The following is a 25084-nucleotide window of genomic DNA, read 5'->3' as shown; positions in this document are numbered from 1 at the left end:
CCAGATGCTACAGCATCGTGGATGGGATTTCTAGAAGTTCCTGACCGTATGCACATACCCTTACGCAATGGTTATCCACAGACATCCACACAGACAGACATACAGTACATTAGACCTTACCTTCACCTGCCTGTTCTCCCTATCTAACCTCACCTGTACCTTTATCGAACCACCATCTACTTACTTTCCCATACCTGTCCTCTTCACCTGCCCCAGATGTCCAGCAACTAGCAACAATAAGGCTATGTGCCCAAGTAGCAGATTTGATGCAGAGCATTTTTGCCTCTCTCTGGCAGAAAAAAACGCATGCAGATTTACATGCGTTTTTTCTGCCAGAGAGAAGCGTTTTCGCATGCGTTTTTTCAAGCGATTTTGAGCATCACTTAGAAAAGTGCTTGACAAGTTGATCACACAATATAAATCCATGCAACCGGCATGGATTTATAATGTGTGAACAACTTAGATGCTTTAAATTCAGCATCTGTAGTAAAAAGAAAAAAAAAAAAAAAAAGAATTAAAACTTTAAAAAAAAAAAAAAAAAACCTGTATATTCACCTCTCCGGCGGCCCCCAGTCTGCTCCCGGCTGCGTCTTCTCTCTTCAGCGTCCCGCAGTGTACTGTCAGGACCTGCGGTGACGTCAGTCAGCTGATGGTCCCGCGACCATCACCTGACCGCCGACGTCAGCGGTCGCGTGACCATCAGCTGGCTAAATGACGTCACCACAGGTCCTGACAGTACAGTGCGGGACGCTGAAGAGAGAAGACGCGGCCGGGAGCAGACTGGGGGCCGCCGGAGAGGTGAATATACAGGTTTTGTTTATTTTTAACTTTTTTATTTCTTTTTTTCACCGTGTGGTAGCCGGGATGAAGAGGAGTTGTAGTCTCCTCTTCATCCCAGGTACCACACGCACCACGATTACGCTGCAGCGTAATCGCGGTAGAAATGGACATGCTGCGTTTTGCAAACCAATGCAAATTAGCGCATCATGTGCACAGCACATCCGAATTCACATTGCTTTGCATGGCAGACTGTTTTACAAGCGTTTTCGCAGCCGTAAATATGCCGCAAAAACGCTACGTGGGCACATAGCCTAACACGTCCACACAACTTTCCTCTCACCTCTCATCCAACTTGCTCTTTGACAACCTACAGTCCGGCTTCCATCCCCACCACTCCACTGAAATTTACCAATCCAAAATTACTAACAATTTACTTACTGCCAAAGCTAACAGACAATTCTCTATACTCCTCCTTCGAGTCCTGTCGTCTGCCTATGACAGTTGACCATTCCCTCCTACTACGGATTCGCTCTTCCCTTGGCATCAACGACCTTGCCCTTCCCTAGATCTCCTCATACTTTTCTAACAGCACATTTAGTGTCTTCCACTCCCATACTACCGCCTCATCCCTCCCGCTCTCTATTGGCGTCCCTAAAGGCTCTGTCGTGGGACCCCTACTCTTCTCCATTTACACCTTTGGCCTGGGACAACTTATAAAGTTCCATGGCTTCTAGTACGATCTATACACTGATGACACTCAGATCTACCTATCTGGCCCAGACGTCACCTCTCTGCTGTCCAGAATCCCAGAGTGTCCATCAAACATATCCTCCTCCTTCTCATCACGCTTCCTAAAGCTCAATGTAGGCAAAACCAAACTCCTCTTTCCTCCATCCCACTTGATTCCCTAATCTGATTGATCTATCACAATAAATTACATCACGCTTTCCCCTGTACCGGAAGTCCGTTGCCTCGGAGTAACCCTCGACTCTACCCTGTCCTTCAAACCGCACATCCAAAGCTCTTACCACGTCCTGCCGCCTCCATCTCAATAATATTTCCAGAATCCGTCCTGTCCTCAACTCTGAATCTACTAAAATGCTAGTGCATGCCCTCATCATCTCCCATCTCGATTACTGCAATATCCTCCTCTGTGGCCTTCACAACAGTCTTGTAACTCTCCAGTTTGTCCTTAACTATGCTACCTGACTTATCCAGCTCTCTCCTTGCTATTCTCGCTTCTCTCCTCTCCAAATCCCTTCATTGGCTCCCAATTCCCCAATGAATACATTTCAAATTACTAACATTGACCTACAAAGCCGTCCATAATCTGTCTCCTCTATATATCTCCTAACTAATCTTCAGTTATCTTTTCAAACGTGAGACCGCCTTCTCACCCAATTGCCTCCAAGATTTCTCCCATGTATCCTCAATCATATTCAAGAAAGCTTAAAGCCTGCAATGGCACCACTGCCACCTCACCACCATCAGTGCTGCCGCAACCCCGCAACCTACTGTCTTCTTTCCCATTAACTTGTAGACTGTAAGCCGGCAAGGGCAGGGCCCTCTACCTCCCGTACCAGTCTGTCATTGTAATCTATATTTGTGTTTTGTATTTAACCCCTTTTTACATTAAGAGCACCAAGGAATCAATGGTGCTCTAACAATAATAACCACCATCTCATGTGTATGGTATACTACAGTTGAAACCAGAAGTTTACATACAGTATATAAAAAGACACATATGCATGTTTTTCTCAATATCGGACATGAAATCAGAATAAACTTTCTGTTTTAGGTCAATTAGGATTATCATCATTTTTAATATTTGGCAAATCCCAGAATAATGAGAGAGAGAGAATGTTTTAAGGCATTTTTATTACTTACTGCAAAGTCAAAAGTTTACATACACTAAGATTACTATGCCTTTAAACAATTCTGGACTGCCCATATGATGATGATGGCATGTGTTTAGAAGCTTCTGATAGGTTTTTTGGCAACATCTGAGTTAATTAGGGACACACCTGTGGATGTATTTTAACCCCTTTACAAGCCAAGGTGGTTTGCACGTTAATTATCAGGTCAATTTTTACAATTCTGACCACTGTCACTTTATGAGGTAATTACTCTGGAACGCTTCAACGGATCCCCCTGATTCTGAGACTGTTTTTTCGTGACATATTGTACTTCATGATTGTGGTAAAATTTCTTCGATATCACTTGCGTTTATTTGGGAAAAAAATTGAAATTTTGCAAAAATTTTGCAATTTTCAAAATTTGAATTTTTTATGCCCTTAAATCAGAGATATGTCACACAAAATAATTAATAAATAACATTTCCCACATGTCTACTTCACATCAGCACAATTTTGGAACCAAATGTTTTTTTTTTTTATTGGGGAGCTATAAGGGTTAAAAGTTGACCAGCGATTTCTTATTTTTCAAACAAAATTTACAAAACCATTTTTTTAGGGACCACATCATATTTAAAGTCACTTTGAGGGATCTTTATGACAGAAAATACCCAAAAGTGACACCATCCTAAAAACTGCACCCCTCAAGGTGCTCAAAACCACATTCAAGAACTTTATTAACCCTTCAGGTGCTTCACAGGAATTTTTGGAATGTGGAAGAAAAAAATTAATATTTAACTTTTTTCACAAAAATGTTACTTTAGACCCAATGTTTTATATTTTTGCAGGGGTAACAGGAAAAAATGGACCCCAAAATTTGTTGTGCAATTTCCCCTGGGCACGCAGATACCCCATATGTGGGGAAAAAACACTGTTTGGGCGCACTGCAGGCTTCGGAAGGGAAGGACCGCCATTTGACTTTTTAAATGTAAAATTTGCTTGAATAATTAGCGTACGCCATGTTGCATTTGGGGAGCCCCTGATGTGCCTAAACAGTGGAAACCCCCCACAAGTGACACCATTTTGGAAACTAGACCCCTCAGGGAACTTATGTAGATGTGTGGTCAGCACCTTGAACCCCCAAGTCCTTTACAGAAGTTTATAGCATGGAGCCGTGAAAATAAAAAAATCTAACTTTTTCCACAAAAATGATGTTTTAGCCCCAATTTTTTTATTTTCACAAGGGTAAGAGGAGAAAATGGACCCCCAAAAACTTGTGTGCAATTTCTCCTGAGTACGCCAATACGGAAAATACAGTGTTTGGGCGCACGGCAGAGTTCAGAAGGGAAGGAGCACTGTGTGACTTTTTGAACGCAAAATCGGCTGGAATCGAGAGCAGACGCCATGTCGTGTTTGGAGAGCCCCTGATGTGCCTAAATAGTGGAAATCCCCCACAAGTGACCCCATTTTGGAAACTATACCCCTCAAGGATTTTATTAAGGGGTATAGTGAACATTTTGAACCCAGAGGTACGACACAGAATTTGATAACATTAGGTCATCATATTGAATAAGTTGTCATTAGTCTTGAGCGCAAGTGCCCACTACTTGAGTTTGCATCGAGTACTCAGGTATGCACCATGTATCACAGGTGCTCAAGTGAAATGCTCGAGTCCCCGCCTGCATGTTTCACGGTTATTAGACACCCCCAAAAAAACATGCGGGTATCGCTCGTGCATGGCAGGCAATCCCCGCGAGGTTTTTTTGGCCGCGAAGCATATGGGGCGGAGACTCGAGCACCCGTGATACTCAATGCATACCCGAGCACCCGATGCAAACTCAAGTAGCGAGCACTTGCGTTCAACACTAGTTGCTATATCGTCTTTTTTTTTTACTTTTGAAAAAAAAAAAAAAACAACTCTAACCCCAACCCCAGGCCTAGCGTTTATTTTTTACGCCGTTCCTAGTGCGGTATAAGTGATTAGACGACTTTATTCTTCGGGTCGGTGTGACTACAGAGATACCAGAATCATATCGGGTTTTTATGATTGACAGCTGTCACACACTAAAAGACATATTTTGTAAAATCTAGTTTTTGCATCGCCATATTTTGAAAGCTATAATTTTTCCATATTTTGGCCGACAGAGTCATGTGACGGTTTGTTTTTTGCGGGATGAGTTCATGTTTTTATTGGTGCCATTTTCAGGCACGTGACATTTTTTGATCGCTTTCTATTCCAGCTTTTGGGAGGCAGAATAAAAAAAAAACAACAATTCAGGAGTTGTTTTTTTAATTTTTTTTTTATTCTACTCCGCGTGTGGTAAAATTGATAAGGTAGCTTTATTCTTCGGGTCAGTACGTTTACAGCGGTACCACATTTATATAGTTTTTCTATGTTTTGGCGCTTTTACACAATAAAAGCTATTTTATAGAAAAAAATATTTTTTGCATCGCTTTATTCTGTGAGCTATAACTTTTGGATTTTTCGGATGATGGAGCTGTATGGCGGCTTATTTTTTGCGGGACAAGATGACGTTTTCAGCGGTACCATTTTTATTTATATTCGTCTTTTTGATCGCGTGTTATTCCATTTTTTGTTTGGCGGTATGATGATAAAGCATTGTTTTTTGCTTCGTTTTTTTTTTTTTTTTTACCGTGTTCACTGAAGGGGTTAACTAGTGGGACAATTTTATAGGTCAGGTCGTTCCGGACGCGGCGATACCAAATATGTGTACTTTTATTGTTTGTTTTTTCATAATAATATTTATTGATGGGTACATTATATTTTTATTTTTTTTATTTTTTTACAATTTCTTTTTTAATTTTTTTTTTCACTTTCTTACAGTTTTTTTTACTTTTTTTACTTTGTCCCACTATGGGACTTTCACTTTTTTTGTTCTGATCGCCTGCATAGCATAGGGATGGTGCCATCCCTGTGCCATGCAGGCAGTCAGCGCTGCACAGTGAGAAGATTGTTTGGTCATGTACTGCGCATGACCAAAAAATCTTCCTGCTATCTGGTGACCCGGATGTTGTCATGACGACATCGGGTCGTCATGGCAACACCCGGGAAGCCGCGGCAGACAGCGCTGGAGGCCGGAAGAGGAAGTGAGTATTGCGATCACCTCCCCTTAGCCACCGCAATGCTGCGATCGACATCGATCGCAGCCTTTCAGGGGTTAATGTGCCGGGAGCGGTGCAGGACCGCTCCCTGCACATAGTACCGGGTGTCAGCTGTGACAATCAGCGATCGCGCCCGCACAGCCTGTGTGCGCACGCGATCGCCATGACGTACTAATATGGGTCAGGCTCTTAAGTCCCAGGGCACAGACACGTATTAGTACGTCATGGGCTTTAAAGGGGTTAATGCACACGTGAAACACACTGCTTCTTTGTGTAGCATCATGGGGAAATCTAAAGAAATCAGCCAAGATATCAGGAAGAGAATGGTCACTTGCATAAGTCTGACTCATCCCTGCTTCAAGATACCTGAAGGTGCCTCGTTCATCTGTACAATTATACACAAGTACATCCAAGATGGGAATGTCCAACCATCTTACCGCCCAGGAAGGAGACGGGTTCTGTGTTCCAGAGATGAACGTGGTTTGGTCCGACATGTGCATATCAACCCAAGGACAAAAGCAAAAGACCTTGTGAAGATGATGGCGGAAGCTGGTAAGATTATGTCAATAACCACAGTGAAATGAGTACTGTATCAACATGGGCTGAAAGGCCACTCTGCCAGGAAGAAGCAATTACTCCAAAAGAAGCATAAAAAAGCCAGATTAAATGTTTGCAAATGCACACAGGAACAAAGAACGTCATTTTTGGAGACATGTCCTGTGGTTTGATGAAACTAAAATGTAACTTTTTGGGCATAATGACTATCGTTCCGTTTGGAGGAAAAAAGGAGAAGCTTGGAAGCCTAAGAACACCATTCTAACTGTGGCAGCATTATGTTGTGGGGTTGTTTTGCTGCAGGAGGGACTGGTGCACTTCACAAAATAGATGGCATCATGAGAAAAGAAGATTATGTGGCAATACTGAAGAAACATCTCAAGATATCAGCCAGGAAGTTAAAGCTTGGGCGGAAATGGGTCTTCCAAATGGACAATGACCCAAAGCATACTGGCAAAATGCTAACAAAGTGGCTTAAGGATAACAAAGACCATGTTTTGGAGTGGCCATCACAAAGCCCTGATCTCAATCCTATTGAAACTTTATGGGCAAAGCTGAAAAGGCAGGTGCGAGCAAGGCGACCTACAAACCAGGATCAGTTACACCAGTTTTGTCAGGAGGAATGGGCCCAAATTCTGACCAACTATTGTGAGAAACTTGTGGAAGGATATCCCAAAAGTTTCACCCAAGTCATTCAGTTTAAGGGCAATGGTACCAAATACTAATGAAATGTTTGTCAACTTTTGACTTTGCAGTAAGTAATAAAAATGCCTTAATACATTCTCTCTCTCTCATTATTCTGGCATTTGGCAAATATTAAAAATGATGGTAATCCTAACTGACCTAAAACGGGAAAGGTTCATTCTGATTTCATGTCAGATACTGAGAAAAACATGCGTGTCTTTTTATATTGTGTATGTAAACTTCTGTTTCAACTGTATATCTCAGAGGACTTCTTTAGTATATTCTGTCAGGATCTGGTTCTCAAGCTAAAAACTCAGAGGCTATGCTGTATTCAGAGGTGTGTTAGTACGGTTTATAGTTTGATGCAGTATAATGGTTACAGAATGAAAAGAACATGTATGTGGCAGGAAAGATAGATTCACATTTGTAAGTCTGCGTTGAATGTATATGTTGACAATGAATGCAAAATGTGCATTATATGTTGGCTAAAGTCTGCCAAAATTTCGATGTATACGTTTAATTTATGTAAAAACATTATCAATACTACTTAGACTGTCATTGTTCTCAGGTCCTATTTAACCAGGACGATGTGCTGCTGAGAATGATTACTTTTAAGCAGCATGACTAAAAAATCATTTTATCCAGCTAAGTAGCGTTTTGCCTGTTCAGACAAGCTGATAATTGGGGAATATCGGTCAGTCTGAATGGGCACTTAGAAAGCCCGTACAGTTCTGTTTGGTAGTAGGACACAGGAAATGTGACAGCTTTCAGTAGCAGACCCCACCATGTGACCTGAAACCAAAGTGTGAAAGAAGATTTCCATGACACAGTTGAAAGATAATCAGATAACCAAACCAGTTCACCGACACAACCCCGCTATAATAAGCTCTGTAGAAGAACATGCTCTCATTGTAAACTTCATTTCAGCACTTCGTTATTATTTTTATGCTATACAAAAAAAAAAGGAAAAATGTACATTCGAGTTCAGCAGCAAGTGAACCTGCACTTGTATGGAGGAGAATTGCATAAAAACCATTCCCCAATACACGTTATATATGGGGGACATAGCTCAGATCTATGGTGCGGAAATCAAATCGCCTACAACTCTGCAGCTAACATTGTGACATCCCTTATGTGGTTTTGTTTGTTTGGGATTTTTTTAAACTGAAGAAGGTGAATTGTCACTTACCAATAGAACAGTTAAAAACGGATGAAAACCAGATGTTTTCTATTTTTCATCCATTTTTAATAGATCCTGAGAGGCCAGAATTACAGATTTTAATCCATGAAACAGAGGAGACAGATTTTTTTTTTAATTTTTTTAAAGGAGGATGTGTAACTTGTTCTATTAAATGGATAATCTCCCGTGCATCCCCCCTACTCTGGAACTCTCTACCCCAACACATCAGACTCTCGCCTACCGTGGAAACCTTCAAAGGAACCTGAAGACCCACCTCTTCCGACAAGCCTACAACCTGCAGTAACCACCGCTCCACCATACCACTGCACGACCAGCTCTACCCTCACCTACTGTATGCTCACCCATTCCTTGTAGATTGTGAGCCCTCACGGGCAGGGTCTTCGCTCCTCCTGTACCAGTCGCCAACTTGTATTGTTCAAAATTTATTGTAATTGTTTGTGCTATGTATATCCCTTTCACATGTAAAGCGCCATGGAATAAATGGCGCTATAATAATAAATAATAAGGTCAGTGTGCTGTGGGTCAGTTTTAAAGATGGACAGCACATGGATAAGAAAAACTTATGTTAAAAGGTGTTGTCCTCTTTTAGAACACTTAATGTCATATGCTGCGACAGTTAAAAAAATAAAAAACAGAAAAAAAAACAAAACAAAGTATTTCTTACCCTCCCCAAGTCCAGAGCCAACTCTCCACCATTGCCCAAGTTTTTGTTTGGCTGCAACGGTGACAATGTCGAAAGTGCTGTAGCCGATCACTGAGTTCAGCAGCTTGTGACGTCAACCAAGTCAGAGCCACTAGGCTCAGCACTGCAACCAAACAGAAACTGGGGTAGCGATAAAGAGCTGGCACTGGACCTGGGGAGGGTAAGTAATCGCTTTGTCTTTTTTCACAACTCCCGCAGCATATGGCATAAAGTTTTCTGAAAGAGGACAACACTTTTTAATACATTTGTGCATATATATTTATTATGAAAAAGCATCATGAAGTAACTGAGTCTGGGTGAACTTGTAACCTACAATCTGATGACCATTTCTCAAACCACAATTATTTAATCTCCTGGCGCGTCAGTGACAGGTCCTCTTTAAAAGATTTCAATACTATTTAATGAATGATATCTGATAAATCAATGCTTCCACGTGGTCTATATATATATATATATATATATATCACAAACGGTTTGTCATGGAAAATATGACAGAATGAAACCTTTTCCCTGTTATACAAGCAAATTAGGTCATCAATTGTTTAGACCAAAGGTTACATTCTCTGCATTCAGCTCTACAAACACTACTACCTGTAGTTACAACACAGTGGAGCGCATTTTGGGTAAAGGTGCTATCACATTGCATTTAGGCATCCGCTTAATGGCCATATTGGGGTTTAAATCCGAGCCCCCAGCAAAATAGGATTTGGAAGTATGCATCAATGGAGCCATAGACTAAAATGGTGCCGACAGAGCGAACGAGCACTCTGCTGCGCATCATTGTCGGGCTTATACACCTACTGGAGGAGACCCATTAAGCAAAGCCTTGTCAGCACCATTATACTGTACAGCCCTGTCGGTGCATAAGTCCAAATCAAATTTTGCGAGGGGTTAGGATGTAAGCCTCGACAGAGCCACTGAATAAATGCCTAAACACAATGTAAAAGCACCCTAAGGAAAGTCATGAAAACATGAAAGGCATTTTCTTGGGTGGCTGATTAAAGCAGGCCTTCCTTGTCCCTGTTCTTGAAGGGACTTTGTAGGAATTGAACATCGACCAACCATATTTAAGACTCCTGCAGATCAACATAATGACAAGGTTTACACAGACAGCATCATATATGTCTGTATGGCAGTGCCTGGTACTGCACCTCTGTCCCATTCACCTGAATGGGAATGAGTATCAGCATCAGGCACAGTCGTTCATGCAGTGTGTTTGTGTATACAATAAAGCTTAGGTTACACAGCGATTTTAGCCATGACACAGGTCATGTAAGCAATAAAAAGAAAGATGCTCTATGCTACACTGTAGCGTAATGCAAGTGAATGGGGTCTCGATGCAACCCACAAGGTTCTACGACCACAAAAAGCAACTCACAAAAAATCCAACTGGGTCTGACTTTTTGTGAATTTCCTATTGCGGCTGCGGTACCTTGTGATTTGCAATGTGACCCCATTCCCTGCATCATTCTGCGATGTACAGTCATATACAGCCGTGTAGTGGTCACCTTCACTGTGCTGATAGTTAGAACCCCTGTTGATCCAACAAAAGTGACCTATTCTCAAATTAGCTCCAGGACAGGTTTATCAGACTGCTAAAGTCTCAAGTATTTGGAACAAACAAGTATGGATCCATAAAAGTGTGCACCAGCAGAACTTGTATGTAAAACCGGTCGGCTAAAGCTACTAAATGTAGTTTGTTCTACCGGATTTCCAGAGCGGTCACATGAGGTATGATGGGAGAAAGGTCTACTAGGAAGATGTGACCTCCAAGAGAACATCTGTAGGTCTGGTTTATCAGCGTCCATTATTGCACAATGCCGTAATCCTACAGGAAGTCTCTTCATGTAACGGGAAGTGGTCAGTACTTATTACGAAAGGCTAAATGATTCCAACGATGTTGTAAGCAGAAGAAAAAGGGATCCGAGCAATTTTTGTTTTTCCAGTGCCCACCAGCACTTCATACACAATGCAATGTTCAATTGTCGGCTGATGGGCGGCAGGAATTCATGGGCCAATGATTGAATATCAGCATTCTTGTGAATGTCCATTCAGTCAATTATTGGCTCCTGTAAAGATGGCGGAAGGTACAGGTGATGCCAGTGTCTGGAACGCTACAATGTCAAATTCACACAATGACTATAAAAAGATGAGACTTCGTGTGGGGGTCACGGATGGGTAAATCTGTCAATAATAACTAACACCCTTCCCTCTTTTCTGAAGTTATCCATGTGACACATGAGCATGTGTTGTAGTGCGAGCAATGGATCAGATTTTATTATCAAAGATTTCTTGTAACCCTAAGATTTTTAACATTCACATTTTTACTGTGACAAGGGTTTAACACAGTAACTGCACTTGCTCCAAAATACTCCAAAAACATAGATACTACAAAAACATTAAATCACCCACCTCATCTAATCCGGCATTGAATTTAATACTACTAGGGAGGTAAATGATGAAAGGAGTCATTAATGCAATATGTACATATGGTCCGATTATTTGCCTGCATATATGGCCCCGATCCAAAACCATTTGGATTTTTGATACCATAAATTCTATTGAACACATAAGCTGGAGGGACATCTCTCTACTACTGGAGTAAGACTATTCTAACCTTTATATGGCAGAAATGAAAATCTGTTATCACGCTTCTAAGAAAGGAACGTTTATATCAGTAGATGTGAAGATAACAAAAAAAAAAAAGGGTTGAAGAAAGTGACTAAAACCAGAGTTATTTCAATAGGGTGGGGTAAGGAAATACTTGTAAAGATGATCAAAAAGATTCAGAGTATCTTGGTAGTCCATAGTCGGTGGACAGAGCCCCCTGAACCCTCTCTCCCATGCAGGAGTGCGTCGCACCGACACTGCTAAACAGTGGAGGCACAGGGAATGCCAGCAGGTAGAAGAAGGTTCACAGAGATCGGTTTGCCGGTTGCGGACAACAGATGTGAAAGCTGGACAAAGGTCCTGCAAATCTTTTTGATCATCTCTAGGAGACAAGAGTCTCTGGAGGCAGACAACTATTTTTCCTGTTGAAACAAAATGACTGTACAGAGGAAGAATGATGGATTGTCGCTTTCTCTGACAACAATACTCAAAGTCCCATATGCATTAGGGTCCACCAACAAGAGGCAGATGTCAATGGTCAGCTTCTTAGTACAGGCAGCCTTCATGCTACTTTATAACTGATATTTTCTCACTAGATCACCATTCTACTTTATAACAAAAAGTTAGAATACTTAAAAGAGCACCTGTCAGCAGGATTGTGCTCAGTAAACTGCACACACTGTCAGATGGGTGACATTACAGTGATTAAAATAATACCTTGGTTGATGAAATCCGTCCTGTGCTTCTGGTGTAATTTTTACTTACAGTTTGGAGATAATGATATGCTTGTGCTCCAGGGCGGCCTGTGGGTGGCGCTCTATCTGGTGCTCTGCTTACATATTCATCTGTATGCTCTTATGACAGCTCACTGACCCTTCACTGACCTGCCTCCTATTTTACATAATGCATCTAGTAGTGTGGGCCTAGGTAAAATAGGAGGCAGGTCAGTGAACGATCAGTGAGCTGTCATAAGAGCATACATATGTATGTTCAGTATTTTGTGCTTTGCATGATTTTTCGCAAAATAGAGCAGGTCACTTCTTTTAGTTTTTTCACCTATTGGAAGTAATGGGTGGTGAAAAAAAACGCACCAAAAATGCAGGTGTTTTTCAAAACCAGAATGAATTTTTTTTTTTTTTTTTTCCACTGAACTTTATGTACATGCATAAAGAGACAAAAGGCCAGTGAAAAAAAAAAGCAGCAAAAATGCACCTAAAAAGCAAAAAAAAATCTAAACAAGCCTCCTGGCAAGAGATCAGCTTTTGCTGCAGAAAAAAAATGCAGCGAAAGCACAATGTGTGAACATAGCCTTACAATTCTTGTTGGGCCCTGGCCTTACATAAAGCAGTTGCAATAGTATTAGAAAGTTGCAGTAGATCTTCCCTGGGCATTGCATTTTATCTATTGCGCTACAGAACAATGACCCCAGCCACAGGTATCTGGCCAAGGGTATAGTTCTGTAAAGCAGCATAGAAGATACAGTCATGGGGAAGAGGGGAGGGGATCTCCATGCATATTACCAGGTTTTTCTACAGGCAACACACACCCAAGTAGCTTGTTTGCCATGTCCTAGCCCTAATAAGTCCAATCAGTGCCCTTTGGATCCTGTGACATCACCTAGAGTAAACCCGGGCATCAGCAGACATACCTGCATGTTGTGAAGAACGAGGTGGCGCTGACATGGATTAGTAGGGCTGCACTGAGTAAAGTGCAGGAAAGGAGAGAAGTAGGAGAAAATGCTGTCTGTGTAGGATAGATAAATAATTCAGATGAAGAGGAGGAGCGCTGTGTCACTAAATGTGTTGCATTTTCAATTTCAGCAGAGTCTTCCCCTATCTATATAGACGCCATCTTACTCTTCTTCATGCTTCATAGACATGAAGTTTCGGTTTCTAACTTTTACAGTTTCAACTTGGTGCATATTCCTAAATTGTTTGATAAAACTTTATGACTTGACATGTGCATTGTGAACCTGTGTGTGGCTGTCAAATTTGATGGCTAAAAACTCATTGCTGGCATTGTTTTCTGATAAAATGATGCTGATGTACTACACCACAGACCGACGGGGATGGAAGCTTGCAGCACTCGCCATGTAATGGATCCAGATGCAGAGTGGTTTTTATTATAAAATTAAAAGTTTACAACTAATATCATAAAAATTAAAAGTCTGTAGATGAAACAAAGACGTTCCTGTTCACATACAAAAGAGCAGATGTTAAAAAATATATACGAAGTGTGTTAGAAAGAAAGGGTTTGGGGAAGTGTTTTTCCACCACAGTAAATTGCTTACTGCTTGTTTGGCTTTGGGAGCAAATATGGCCTCAACTGTACAGCAAAAATGTGGTGTGAAAGCAGCTGATGAGTGCGGCCTCTGCAACTCGCCAGCCAGAAACATCTCCTCTCACTTCCCCTGAAACCTACATGTGATTTCAACACCAGATCTACAGGTCTCTGCTGTATCGAGTGCAATACTACTGGTACTACTGAGTGCATGATGATATGGCAAGGCAACATAGGGGGCGCTCAGCACGGTCATGTCACGACAGGCTGCTCCGTGACCTCACTGACAAGCATTGGATGCAATGTCGCAATCAGTCACCGCAACCTTCAGGTTGTGCAACACAGGTTGTCGCTGTGTAAGACAAGCTTAATACATTAAATAGAAGTCTGGGTGGAGAATGTATGGGGGTGGGGAGGAAGTACTACACATACTATGTGGTGAGCCCACTGTCAGTGCTGAGCACGGTTCTGTCACTGGATATCACCAGTCTTCCCCGTCACACACCAGTAGACAAAATCTTGAAAATGGTCAGCTATCGAAATAGCTTCTCTACATTATATGAACATATCGTGCAGAACTTACTAAGGGAAGCAACAAAAAGAAAGCACATGAACACCCCCAAACAGTGAGGATCCCGCCTAGCAAGCTGCCATAGATTACAGAAAAAAGCAGATCGCTAATCATTATACACAGTTTAAAGGGTTTTTGCTGATAAAATGTAAGATTGCAGAGGGGGCCCAGCAGTCCTAGATGGCTTCCTCTTCACATCTGAGGTAAAGAGGAATAAAACTGCATTTATGCTGCAAGATAACAAGTGTTGGTAAAAATGCTCTTTTCATGATAATCTGAAGTGTTATCAGACTGCCGATCACGCAATTAATGAGCAAAGCGCTTGTTTATCAAGTGCAATTATCTAAAAAAAAAAAAAACATCGTTCTCGTCAGTGCATTGTCCTGTGTGAACAGCACTCATGCTGCCGAGAACCACGGCCGCCTATGCGCACTAAGCGATCCATCATAGATCATCTACTTAGTTCTGCTTGTGTAAAGAGGCATTTAAATGACTGCTGATCGGTCCATGTAAATGGACCTTTAGGATCTTTCCTTCACATTTAAACATGCAGTTATCACATCCACCCTCAGGCCACAGCTTTTAGTGTCTTCCACCCAAATTCTTACAGAATGTCCCCAGGGGGGTGAATACAGAGCAGATTTTACAATGCCGATCTGCCCGCAGACAACTCGCTGCACATTACAGTAGCAATATGTGAATGACATTTCAAGAAGTCTCACTCAAATACAGCAGAAAAAGTCCACAATGTAAATTGAGAAGGGATGCAAGTATAAAATCCACATATCATATCACTTTAATGTTTTGGATGACACCGCGGACTTCATGCTTAGCAATGCCTTTACCGCTGATGATTCTACTGCCAGTGAAACAGAACATGGCGGATGTACCCAAACGGTTATCCCAAACCAGGCAGCAGTTTGCTTTGGGCGGCCTGTGTCCTCAGCATCATCGATCTAGCTGGGTGGGACTTTGGCATGGCCAACTTCTAGTCGTCCGGTCTACTGATCAGATGAGGCATTGAGGATTCTGGCAGGTTGTGGGAGGTTCACAGGGCTCCGGTCCAGAGGGCCACAAAATACTAGAGTGACCCCTGTGCCCGGGTCCTGCAAATCTTTTTGATTGCCGCTACTGATCAGATGTTCAAGTGCAGCATGCAACTTTGTTCATATTAACATCAAGACTTCCAATTATATTATATGTACTGTATTCATGAAGAATCTTGAATGACCTCAATGGATCCATCAGGTTTCCAGTACTCTTTATAGCAAGAATCGCACAGCAGGCTCTGTGCACATAGAGCCTTTTGACATGGACTTGTGTTTCGCAGGAACTAAAGATCGAGCATGTTGAAACATGCCCATTACTCTTTCCCAAACATTTGTCTTCATAGAGTCACAAGGCCCCCACAGACATAAAAAAAATTCAGTAGACTTTTGTCTAATATGTATGGTTTTAAGGCTGGTTTTAAGAAGTTTTAAGGCTGATCTTCAACCAGATTTAACAATACAAACTGCATACATTATTAAACAGATCTCTCAGATCTGATGAGGCGGGTGTACTTCCTTTGAAAATCCACGTCATAATGGTTGTAGGTTGTATATTCCTTATATTGAATTGGAAATTTTAGAGTCCAGCTAGAGCTAAACTTAAGAATTATAAAACGCTCAGTTTAATATCAATTACGGTATATACAGCCATTCTCACAAGTATTTTCAAAGTAAACACACTAACCTCATCAGATCTAAAACACTACTACTACTTCAGCTTCATAGTAATAAGGTTTAAAAAAAACACACGTCCATCAAGTCCAACCTTTAACCTAATGTGTTGATCTATAGGCAAAACCCCCATGAAGCAGATGGTTTGTATTGTGAAATCTGATGACAGATCTGCTAATAGATAGTCAAGGTTTAAAAACAATAGAATTAATTTATTCTGTAAACATAAGGTAGATATGAAGTCAAAACTCTCCATAACTTCAGCCCTCAATATTATATCAAAATCTATACTATGTTATATATACTATAAATCAGAAACCCTTTCAGTTAGGGACCATGCCTAAGCCTGTGTCCGGTTTTGTGGTCCAAAAGAAGGGATCCGGGATAAAAAATAAATCTGACAAAATTATTTCAGAAATTGATATTAAAATGCGCTAAATGTAGCAAAGTCCAGTTTCATGCATCAGGCTATGTGCCCATGATGCAGAAATGCTCCGGATTTTTTTCTGAGCGTTTCTGCATCTCCCTGGCAGAAAAAACGCATGCGGATTGTACATGCGGATTGTACATGCGGATTGTACATGTGGATTGTACATGCGTTTTTCCTGCCAGGGACATGCGGATGTGAAGCGTTCTTCACATGCATTTCCGCATGCGGGTTGACAAGCGCTTCCCAGGCGATTTTAGCATCACTTGGAAAGTGCTTGACAACTTGGTCACACTATATAAATCCATGCAAACGGCATGGATTTATATACTGTGACCTTAAAGAATGTTTAAAAAAAAATATATATCTATACTTGCCTTCTGATGGCCCCCGGAGTCTTGCTTCGCTCCGTCCTGGCTGCCGGCAGCTCGCGATACACTGAAGGACCTGACGTCACATAACTAAATGACATCAGCGCAGGTCCTTCAGTCCACCGCGAGCTGCCGGCAAGGGAGGACAAGCGCAGTGGGGGCCGTCAGAAGGTAAATATAATATTTACTTTTCATTTTATTCTTTTTTTTTTTTTTTCACAGGTTCTATGGTACCCGGGTCCGGAGGAGAGTCTCCTGTCCTCCACACCCGGGTACCATCCGCACATTGAAACGTTTGGATTTCGCATCTACAGATCCAGTGATGCGGATTCCATGCGTTCCAATACAAGTCAATGGCGGAGAAAACGCAGCGCTTCCGCAAAATAATTGGTAGTGCTGCGTTTTTTTCCGCAATGATAATCCGCATGGGCTGTGCACATGCTGCGGAAATTTCCACTGCGGGTTATCATTGGGGAACATGGCAGGCCTTCTACCATGCGTTTTTTAAGCGTTTCTGCAGCGTTTTTGCCGCTGCGGAAACGCTTAAAAAACGCACTGTGGGCACACAGCCTAAATGTTTCACGATCCGAGGGCTGACTGCTACTGGGTCCACTGACCGGCCTAATAAATATACTTTAAACTGCCAAAATAACCCTCTCCAAGTGGAGCAGAAACCAGACTCTTTCCAGTATGCTTACCATCAATTTCTCTAGATCACAGTCAAAAATAACAATTATTTTCCATCTTGGCAATAGCACTTCTGCATGTGGACATAGGACGATATAATCCTTAATAGGATAAAGCACACAACTAAAATACTCCCGTACATATTAGACTAAAGTCGGTCGTACCCGCCAGAATGGGCAAGTTTGGTCAATGTGTTTGGTAGCGCTGGTCAACTGGGATATATTGATCATGCATGTCCGATCACCGTCTCCTCCTGGAGACAAGCCAGCAGACATGTCTGCAATTCATCTCTCATAGGACGGTTCACACTTTGTGTTTTTGCTGCGTTATTTCCACACATTTTTCAACGGTAAAAAACAGTGAATGACTTTCTGAAAGCTCGTGGACACGCTGCTTATTTTTTCCTTGCAGATTTGAACCAATAGGTGTTTTAATTCTGCAGCATATCAATACCTCCAGCCTTTTTTCACCCATTCAAATGCATGGAAGAAAAAAGCATCAAAAACAAATGTAAAAACACAAAAATAAATATACGGATTTTACAGAGTGCTTTTTCCTTCCAACACTCTAGCTTTTGGTGCAGAAAAATTTGCTGCCATTACTCAATGTGTGCACAATATGTATAGGGAGTACAGGAGCGCTGGGCCAAACGAGTGCTTGTGTATGGAAGAGGCATCGTTCGCTGACAGACAACTGATATGTATGGGGGCTTAAGAGTGAATCAATTCCTGCTTTATTTAGAAGACCCTACGACCAGCCTATGTACAGGATGATGGGTAATGTAATAAACACTAGTATGACCATATAATATTAAGCTTCATATCAGTCATCAGATATTAAGCCAATACTTAGGGTGTCAGTGGCGCTTAATACCCCAACCCTGGTCACTAGGTATGACAGTTGTCATACATGTCAGGATCTCATTATACAGCCCCCTTGACCTAATGTGACTTTTCACATGGGGAGGTGGAATACTCCGAGTATTCGGACAGGTTGTGGCTTTGCAGCTAGAGAACTGAGGTTCAGAATCGCCTTGATGGAAAATACGCGTTTACCTGTCAGATCTGTCATTGCGAGGAGGAAACCAAAGGCGCAGCACCTACCTTGTCACCAGCTCCCCGAGGATCCTGCATGTATATGCTCCACAAGTCTGAAATCAGAAAAAGGTTTTAAAAGCTAGAGTTAAAATGGCCACGGCAGATTAGGGAAGTGGTATCTTTGCCTCAGCCTTATGAGTCATACATGAAACTGTGTGTTAGTGAAGGAGGGAACGCCCATGTTGCTTGGGGCCCAATTATCCTGCTAGGTCAAACATGCAAATGTGCAGGTAAGACAAAACACACAGGGCAGGCTGGGAAGAGGAACGCCCTGCCCCACCTTACCCAGGAACAGAGCAAAGTGCATGAGGCAGGCGTCTGGAAAGTCAGAGCAATAAGGAGGGCCAGGTACTTGGGAGACAACAAGGAATGTATTACACTACCCCACAGCCATTTATATAGGGCTGCAGGAGGAAATCTGCTGATCAGCACTCACTACATCTACAAACAGGCAAATTCCTTCTGACTGTGAGAGGATGAGACATAGATTCTAAAACTGCAGACTAATATATCACCAATACCATAGAGTTATATTCTCCTCACTACGGTTTTTAATGCATAACATTTTATATACTTTAAAGGGAGTTTGTCGGCACAGGGTGACTGCTCAAACCAAGTACAGGCGCTCGGAGCACCCTTGGGTGGCCAAACATTTAAGTGCACCTTCCCACCTACTATCCGCCCAACACACACACACACGCCTCTATTGTGATTGACAGCTCTGGATTTAGAGCCAGAGAAGGGCGGTGATAGATGGAAAACATGTAGATGGGTAGGTGCACCAAGCTGTTGGGCCACATCAGGCCCTTGTGCAGTCAGTGTGTTCTGACTGGCTCTGAATTGTCACCGACACCGGCGTCTTAGCATCTATAAGGTCACATTAGGTTTCCTCCCTTGGGGGCAGTATCACTATTCATGTTCACAGAGGTGGGACTAGCACCCATCAAGGATTTGTTGGGGTTTTCTAGCTAGAAAGAATCTCCTTACATCCATCTATAATTCCGTTATCTGCAGTCTAATCAAACACTGTCTACAAGGTTACGTTTCGCACAGGAGAAGGCTTCCTCTGTGGGAGATGACCAGTAATGTGTACAAAGGTGCTGGCTGACTAGCTCCTTTAGTTACCTTCTTTGTCAATCGGGACAAGAAGGATCCCGGCACTCACGTGTTGAACAACGGCTGTTTAATGCAGTTCAATGCAAAATCTATTTACACATTTCAGCCCATCCCAGGCTTTTTTCAATTATTGAAAAATTGGACTTTGCATTGAACTGCATTAAACAGCCATTGTTCAACACGTGAGTGCCGGGATCCTTCTTCTGATTTGGATTTTCTCCACGACGCAACAAGGAGTGCCGACTATTTTGCCTTACCTTCTTTGTCAAGGCCGATTGATAGAAGGGTGCACCAGTTATTCAGCCCCTTCATACACTTTCCTAGCCACGTGTGGACACAGGAAACTCTCCCCGGTGTGAACACAAACCAGATATGGAACTGCAGGGACCAAAGACAGTTCTCAACAGCAGGATATCGGCGGACATTTGATAATAAAAATATCTGAGTCAGTTGTATAAAATTCAATTTTAAACACCTTAAAGATTTTTTTTTAGCTGGACAACCCTTTAAGACTGTGATACCCATTTAGCTAACATTAAAAGAAATTAAAACATATCAATAATACAAGCCTTTTGTAATATTGTCATATGTCTTTGTCCTGGTGGACGATTCCTAAATTGGTGGTCCAGGTTTGCTATTGATGACCTTTCCTTAGGATAGCCCATCACTATTAGATCAGTGGGGTAGCATCACCTGGCACCATCACCACCAGCTCTTCTCAGCTCTGACGGCGGCAGGATGTAAACATTAAATGGAGCCGAACATCGTGGATCTGTTCACTTTGTGGTGGTCCTGTCTCAGGTCCTAGGGGGTCAGCTCCTATTGAATAAGAACTGACCTGCAGGATCCAGGAACGACCACTACTGTGAACGGAGTTCATTTCCATTTAAAGGCATTATCCACTCCTGGACAACTCTTATATGCAATAGTGACACATACAAAATAAGAAAAAAAACCTTTTACTCCCCTACTGCTCCAGTGCCATTCCAAGTCTCCCAGCGCTTCTATGACCTAGGAGCGCTTCAGCCTATGTCATGGGAGCACTAGAAGACCCGGCGCTGACAGCGACGATGAGGGAGACTAAGAAGGTTTTTTTTTTTTTTTAAACTGGTGAATATAGTATTTATGAGGGGTTGTCTGAGTACTGAATAACCCCTTTAATGCTTATACATCTGGGTGCCAGCAGAGGTGAAAACAGCTAATCAGTGGAGGTGCCAGGTGTTGGACCACCACCCATCTAATGTTGATATCTTATCCCAAGAATAGGTCATCAGTACATTAATCCTGGAAAACCCTTTTAGCAAACTATAAAGCTCTTCATTGACCATGGTCATAGCTTTACATGGGACGATAGTTTCTCTCGAACGATTATTCATGCGAAAATTTATTCCAGATCATTGCCCAATGTAAAAAGGACGGATGAAAAGGCAAAATGCTCATTTGATTACATCTTTGCATGCTGGCCACAAATGACTAGACTTGGAACAGAAAAAAAAAAAAGTATTTGCAAGACCCTGACCGAATTAGCATGTTAACTGGTCTTGCGACCACAGACTGAGCAGTGCGGACCTTTTCCTACCTGCCGCATTCCCAGCACGACGTCACACTGCAATGAGAACGTGTTGTTGAGCTTATTGACCAGTTGGCAGCTGGGAGGAGGTTTGCAGAGCTTTGCTCTGGTGGCCATGGACTACCAAAGTGGCCACTGAACCAAGATCCTGCAAATCTTTTTTGCTCAACACTAAATATGGTTATTCTTCAAAGTAAATCATGTTTTCAGGAACAGAGAACTAAAGAAGAGATTAGTATTATATTCCTGAGGGGATCATATGGCATGAATGGCACATGGATAGGATGGTCTTGATTGGATAATACCCCTTTTTTAGTGAAACACCTTGAAGAGACATTTTTGTTCTTTTCAAGGTGACTGGCCAAATGGCTCAGTAAAAGTTTACATGACACTGCATGTCTTGTAATATGCCCCATTCACGTGGATTAGCTGCAGATGGTCAGCGATTTCTCTCAGGATTCAGGCAGAGGAGCACTTCACGGCGAATAAGTCTCCTTAGCTTGACATGCCAGAGCCGGTGTGTCACTCTCCACAAGGAGAAACGTTACCCCTTAGGCATGGAATCCTAAACTTACGAACATTGCCTCATTTTTGACAGCACTGCTTATTGCTAAAATAAACCTTGGTATGGGAAGTTGGACATGAATGTCACATTGCAATTGTTCCAGATAGAGTGACCAGTTCTTCAGGTATTGAGGCATTCATGCTGACATGTCCTATCAGTGCTTGCTCTATTAGCAATATCATGTACAATAAATGTACGTACACGCTCGCTACTTGTACAGATGAGGCTGCAGAGTGTTATCTTCCAAGCGCAGACAGTAGAATAGACATTAGACGTTATATAGGCACATGGAGACTTTGCAAGGCAGCAATTAATAATATTATAACAAGCCTGCCATTGCAACAGGTTTTGGGTTGTTTTCCAACTTTTATTTTTAGCATTTTTTTCCTAACACTTTTTGGGCATCTTTTGTACTGGCGATTTTCAGACGTTTTGAAATTTGTTGAACAATGAAGAAAATACTAGCTTTTAAGCTTTTATTTATTTTTTCAAGCAAAAACACTGGTAAAATTGATTGAAGAGTATGGAGTCTCTTACTAGCAGAAAACAGCAGAAGTATGCTACTCATTTCAAATGCTTGGTGTCTTTGGAAGCCTGAAGGGTTCGACATTCAAAAGTCTGAACATACGAGCAAGTCGTTTCCCAAGCAAATTATTAGGAGCATTCTTTTGAGCATTTCATTTTTCTGGAGCTCAAGAAACGGTGAGAAAAGACACAGTTTGAAAGTACCCTTATACCACTGCTGTGACTTTAGTAATAGAAACAAGGCTCATTTATATACAGCCAGAAGAAAGTCAAAAGTTAAGACGTTTGCACATTTTGCTGCACTTGTGATTTCTAAAAGGTGGTATTAATTGTCTTCAGTGCAAAAGTCGCTGGGTTAAGACATTTACGAAGGATGGTGGTAGTTATACTTCTGCGATAATATAGAAAGACAGTTCCAGGATGGGAGGCCATTACTTAGATAAAGGAGTATATTGAGAAATGAGAGCTGCATATCAGCTTAAGATTAATTTTAGTTTTTTTTTATTATTTTTTTTATAAACTGTGATAAGTATGTGAAAGATATTTAGGAGCACAACTACACTGTGTGCAGAATTATTAGGCAAGCTGTATTTTAGAGAATTATTTTTACTATTGAGCAACAACTATGTTCTCAATCAACCCAAAAGACTCAAATATCCAAGCTTAATATTTTTGGAAGTTGGAGAGGGTATTTTTTTAGATTTGGCTATCTTAGGAGGATATCTGTTTGTGCAGGTAACTATTACTGTGCAGAATTATTATGCAACTTAATAAAAACCAAATATAATCCCATCTCACTTGTTTATTTTCACCAGGTAAACCAATATCAGTGCACAAAATGTAGAAATAAACATTTCTGACATGCAAAAACAAAAACCAAAAAAATTAGTGATCAATAAAGCCACCTTTCTTTATGATGACACTCAACAGCCTTCAATCAATAGATTCTGTCAGCTGCTTGATCTGTTTTCGATCAACATTGCGTGCAGCAGCCACCACAGCCTCACAGACACTGTTCCGAGAGGTGTACTGTTTTCCCTCCCTGTAGATCTCATATTTTATGATGGACCACATGTTCTTTATGGGGTTCAGATCAGGTGAACAAGGGGGCCATGTCATTATTTTTTCTTCTTTCAGACTTTTACTGGCCAGCCACGCTGTGGAGTAGTTGGATGCATGTGATGGAGCATTGTCCTGCATGAAAATCATGTTTTTCTTGAACGATACCGACTTCTTCCTGTACCACTGCTTGAAGAAGTTGTCTTCCAGAAACTGGCAGTAGGTCTGGGAGTTGAGTTTCACTCCATTCTCAACCTGAAAAGGTCCCACAAGTTCATCTTTGATGATACCAGCCCATACCAGTACCCCACCTCCACCTTGCTGGAGTCTGAGTCAGAGTGGAGCTCTCTGCCCTTTACTGATCCACCCTCTGGCCCATCCATCTGGCCCACCAAGAGTCACTCTCATTTCATCAGTCTATAAAACCTTTGAAAAATCAGTCCTAAGATATTTCTTGGCCCATTCTTGACGTTTTATCTTATGTTTCTTGTTCAAAGGTGGTCGTTTTTCAGCCTTCCTTACCTTGGCCATGTCCCTGATATCGCACCCCTTGTGCTTTTTGATACTCCAGTAACGTTGCAGCTCTGAAATATGGCAAAAAAGGTGGCGAATGGCATCTTGGCAGCTTCACGCTTGATTTTCCTCAATTCATGGGCAGTTATTTTGCGCCTTTTATGGCCAACACGCTTCTTGCGCCCCTTTTGGCTATTTGCCATGAAACGCTTGATTGTTCGGTGATCACGCTTCAAAAGTTTGGAAATTTCAAGACTGCTGCATCCCTCTGCAAGACATCTCACAATTTTGGACTTTTCAGAGCCCGTCAAATCTCTTTTCTGACCCATTTTGCCAAAGGAAAGGAAGTTGCCTAATAATTGAGCACACCTTATATAGGGTGTTGATGTCATTAGTCAACACCCCTCCTCATTACAGAGATGCACATCACCAGATTTACTTAATTGGTAGTTGGCTCTCAAGCCTATGCAGCTTTGAGTAGGACAACATGTATATAAAGTATCATGTGATCAAAATACTCATTTGCCTAATAATTCTGCACACAGTGTAGTTATTGTGTATTTATTTTTAAACAACAGTTACAATATAGCGACATATGTATAGATCATGGTGTATGTATCGACAGCACTGTGTCACTCATCTCAGTCTTCTACCCCAAGATTATCAGAAGGCCCCAGGTCTTGCCTTACATTTTCAATGCTTTGACTATAGGTCTGGAGGGTCATGGGCACAAGGTTATGATACAAATCTGTTGTATTTCTTTTTCCTTTAGGATATCCATGGCAGACAGCTGTTTGGCCAGTAGGTCTGCAGGTGATTAGCAGAGTGGTACCAAGCACACCCAATTTAAGTCAGACAACTGCAGTTTAGTAACGCGTATAAGAGACGTCATAAACGTGGAAATACAGGGTATAAACTATTGTTTTCCAAATGGATGGAGAATGCCTGGAGAATGTGAAACAATCTTCAGGACATTTTAACAGCACAAAGTTACATTTCAAGTTTCAGACATCATTGGTTTTTCGCATACGCAACAAACAGTCCAATTTTCATCAGTGTTTGGTCCGAGTGTC

The 25084-nt window shown here is 41.8% G+C and overlaps 1 protein-coding gene across 3 annotated transcripts in view; it reads right to left on the bottom strand.

Moving 5' to 3' along the window:
- The window catches only part of ELF1 (E74 like ETS transcription factor 1), a 114622-nt gene that overhangs the window by 68166 nt on the left and 21372 nt on the right, over positions 1-25084 (bottom strand). Inside the window, exons 2-3 of one of the 3 annotated variants that reach the window (XM_073663926.1) lie at positions 20037-20157; positions 18670-18716 (exon numbers count right to left, since the gene is read on the bottom strand). The exons of 1 other annotated variant lie outside the window; for it this stretch is intronic. The gene's annotated coding sequence lies outside the window, so the exon portion shown is untranslated. The remainder of the gene's footprint in view (positions 1-18669; positions 18717-20036; positions 20158-25084) is intronic. One more of the 3 variants, XM_073663925.1, reaches the window with a different exon arrangement.

This window comes from Phyllobates terribilis, unplaced genomic scaffold, assembly GCF_046119375.1.
Source record: "Phyllobates terribilis strain yellow unplaced genomic scaffold, ASM4611937v1 Scaffold_2__4_contigs__length_985480577, whole genome shotgun sequence".
NCBI lineage: Eukaryota > Metazoa > Chordata > Amphibia > Anura > Dendrobatidae > Phyllobates > Phyllobates terribilis.
This window is presented reverse-complemented; position numbering and strand designations above follow the sequence as displayed.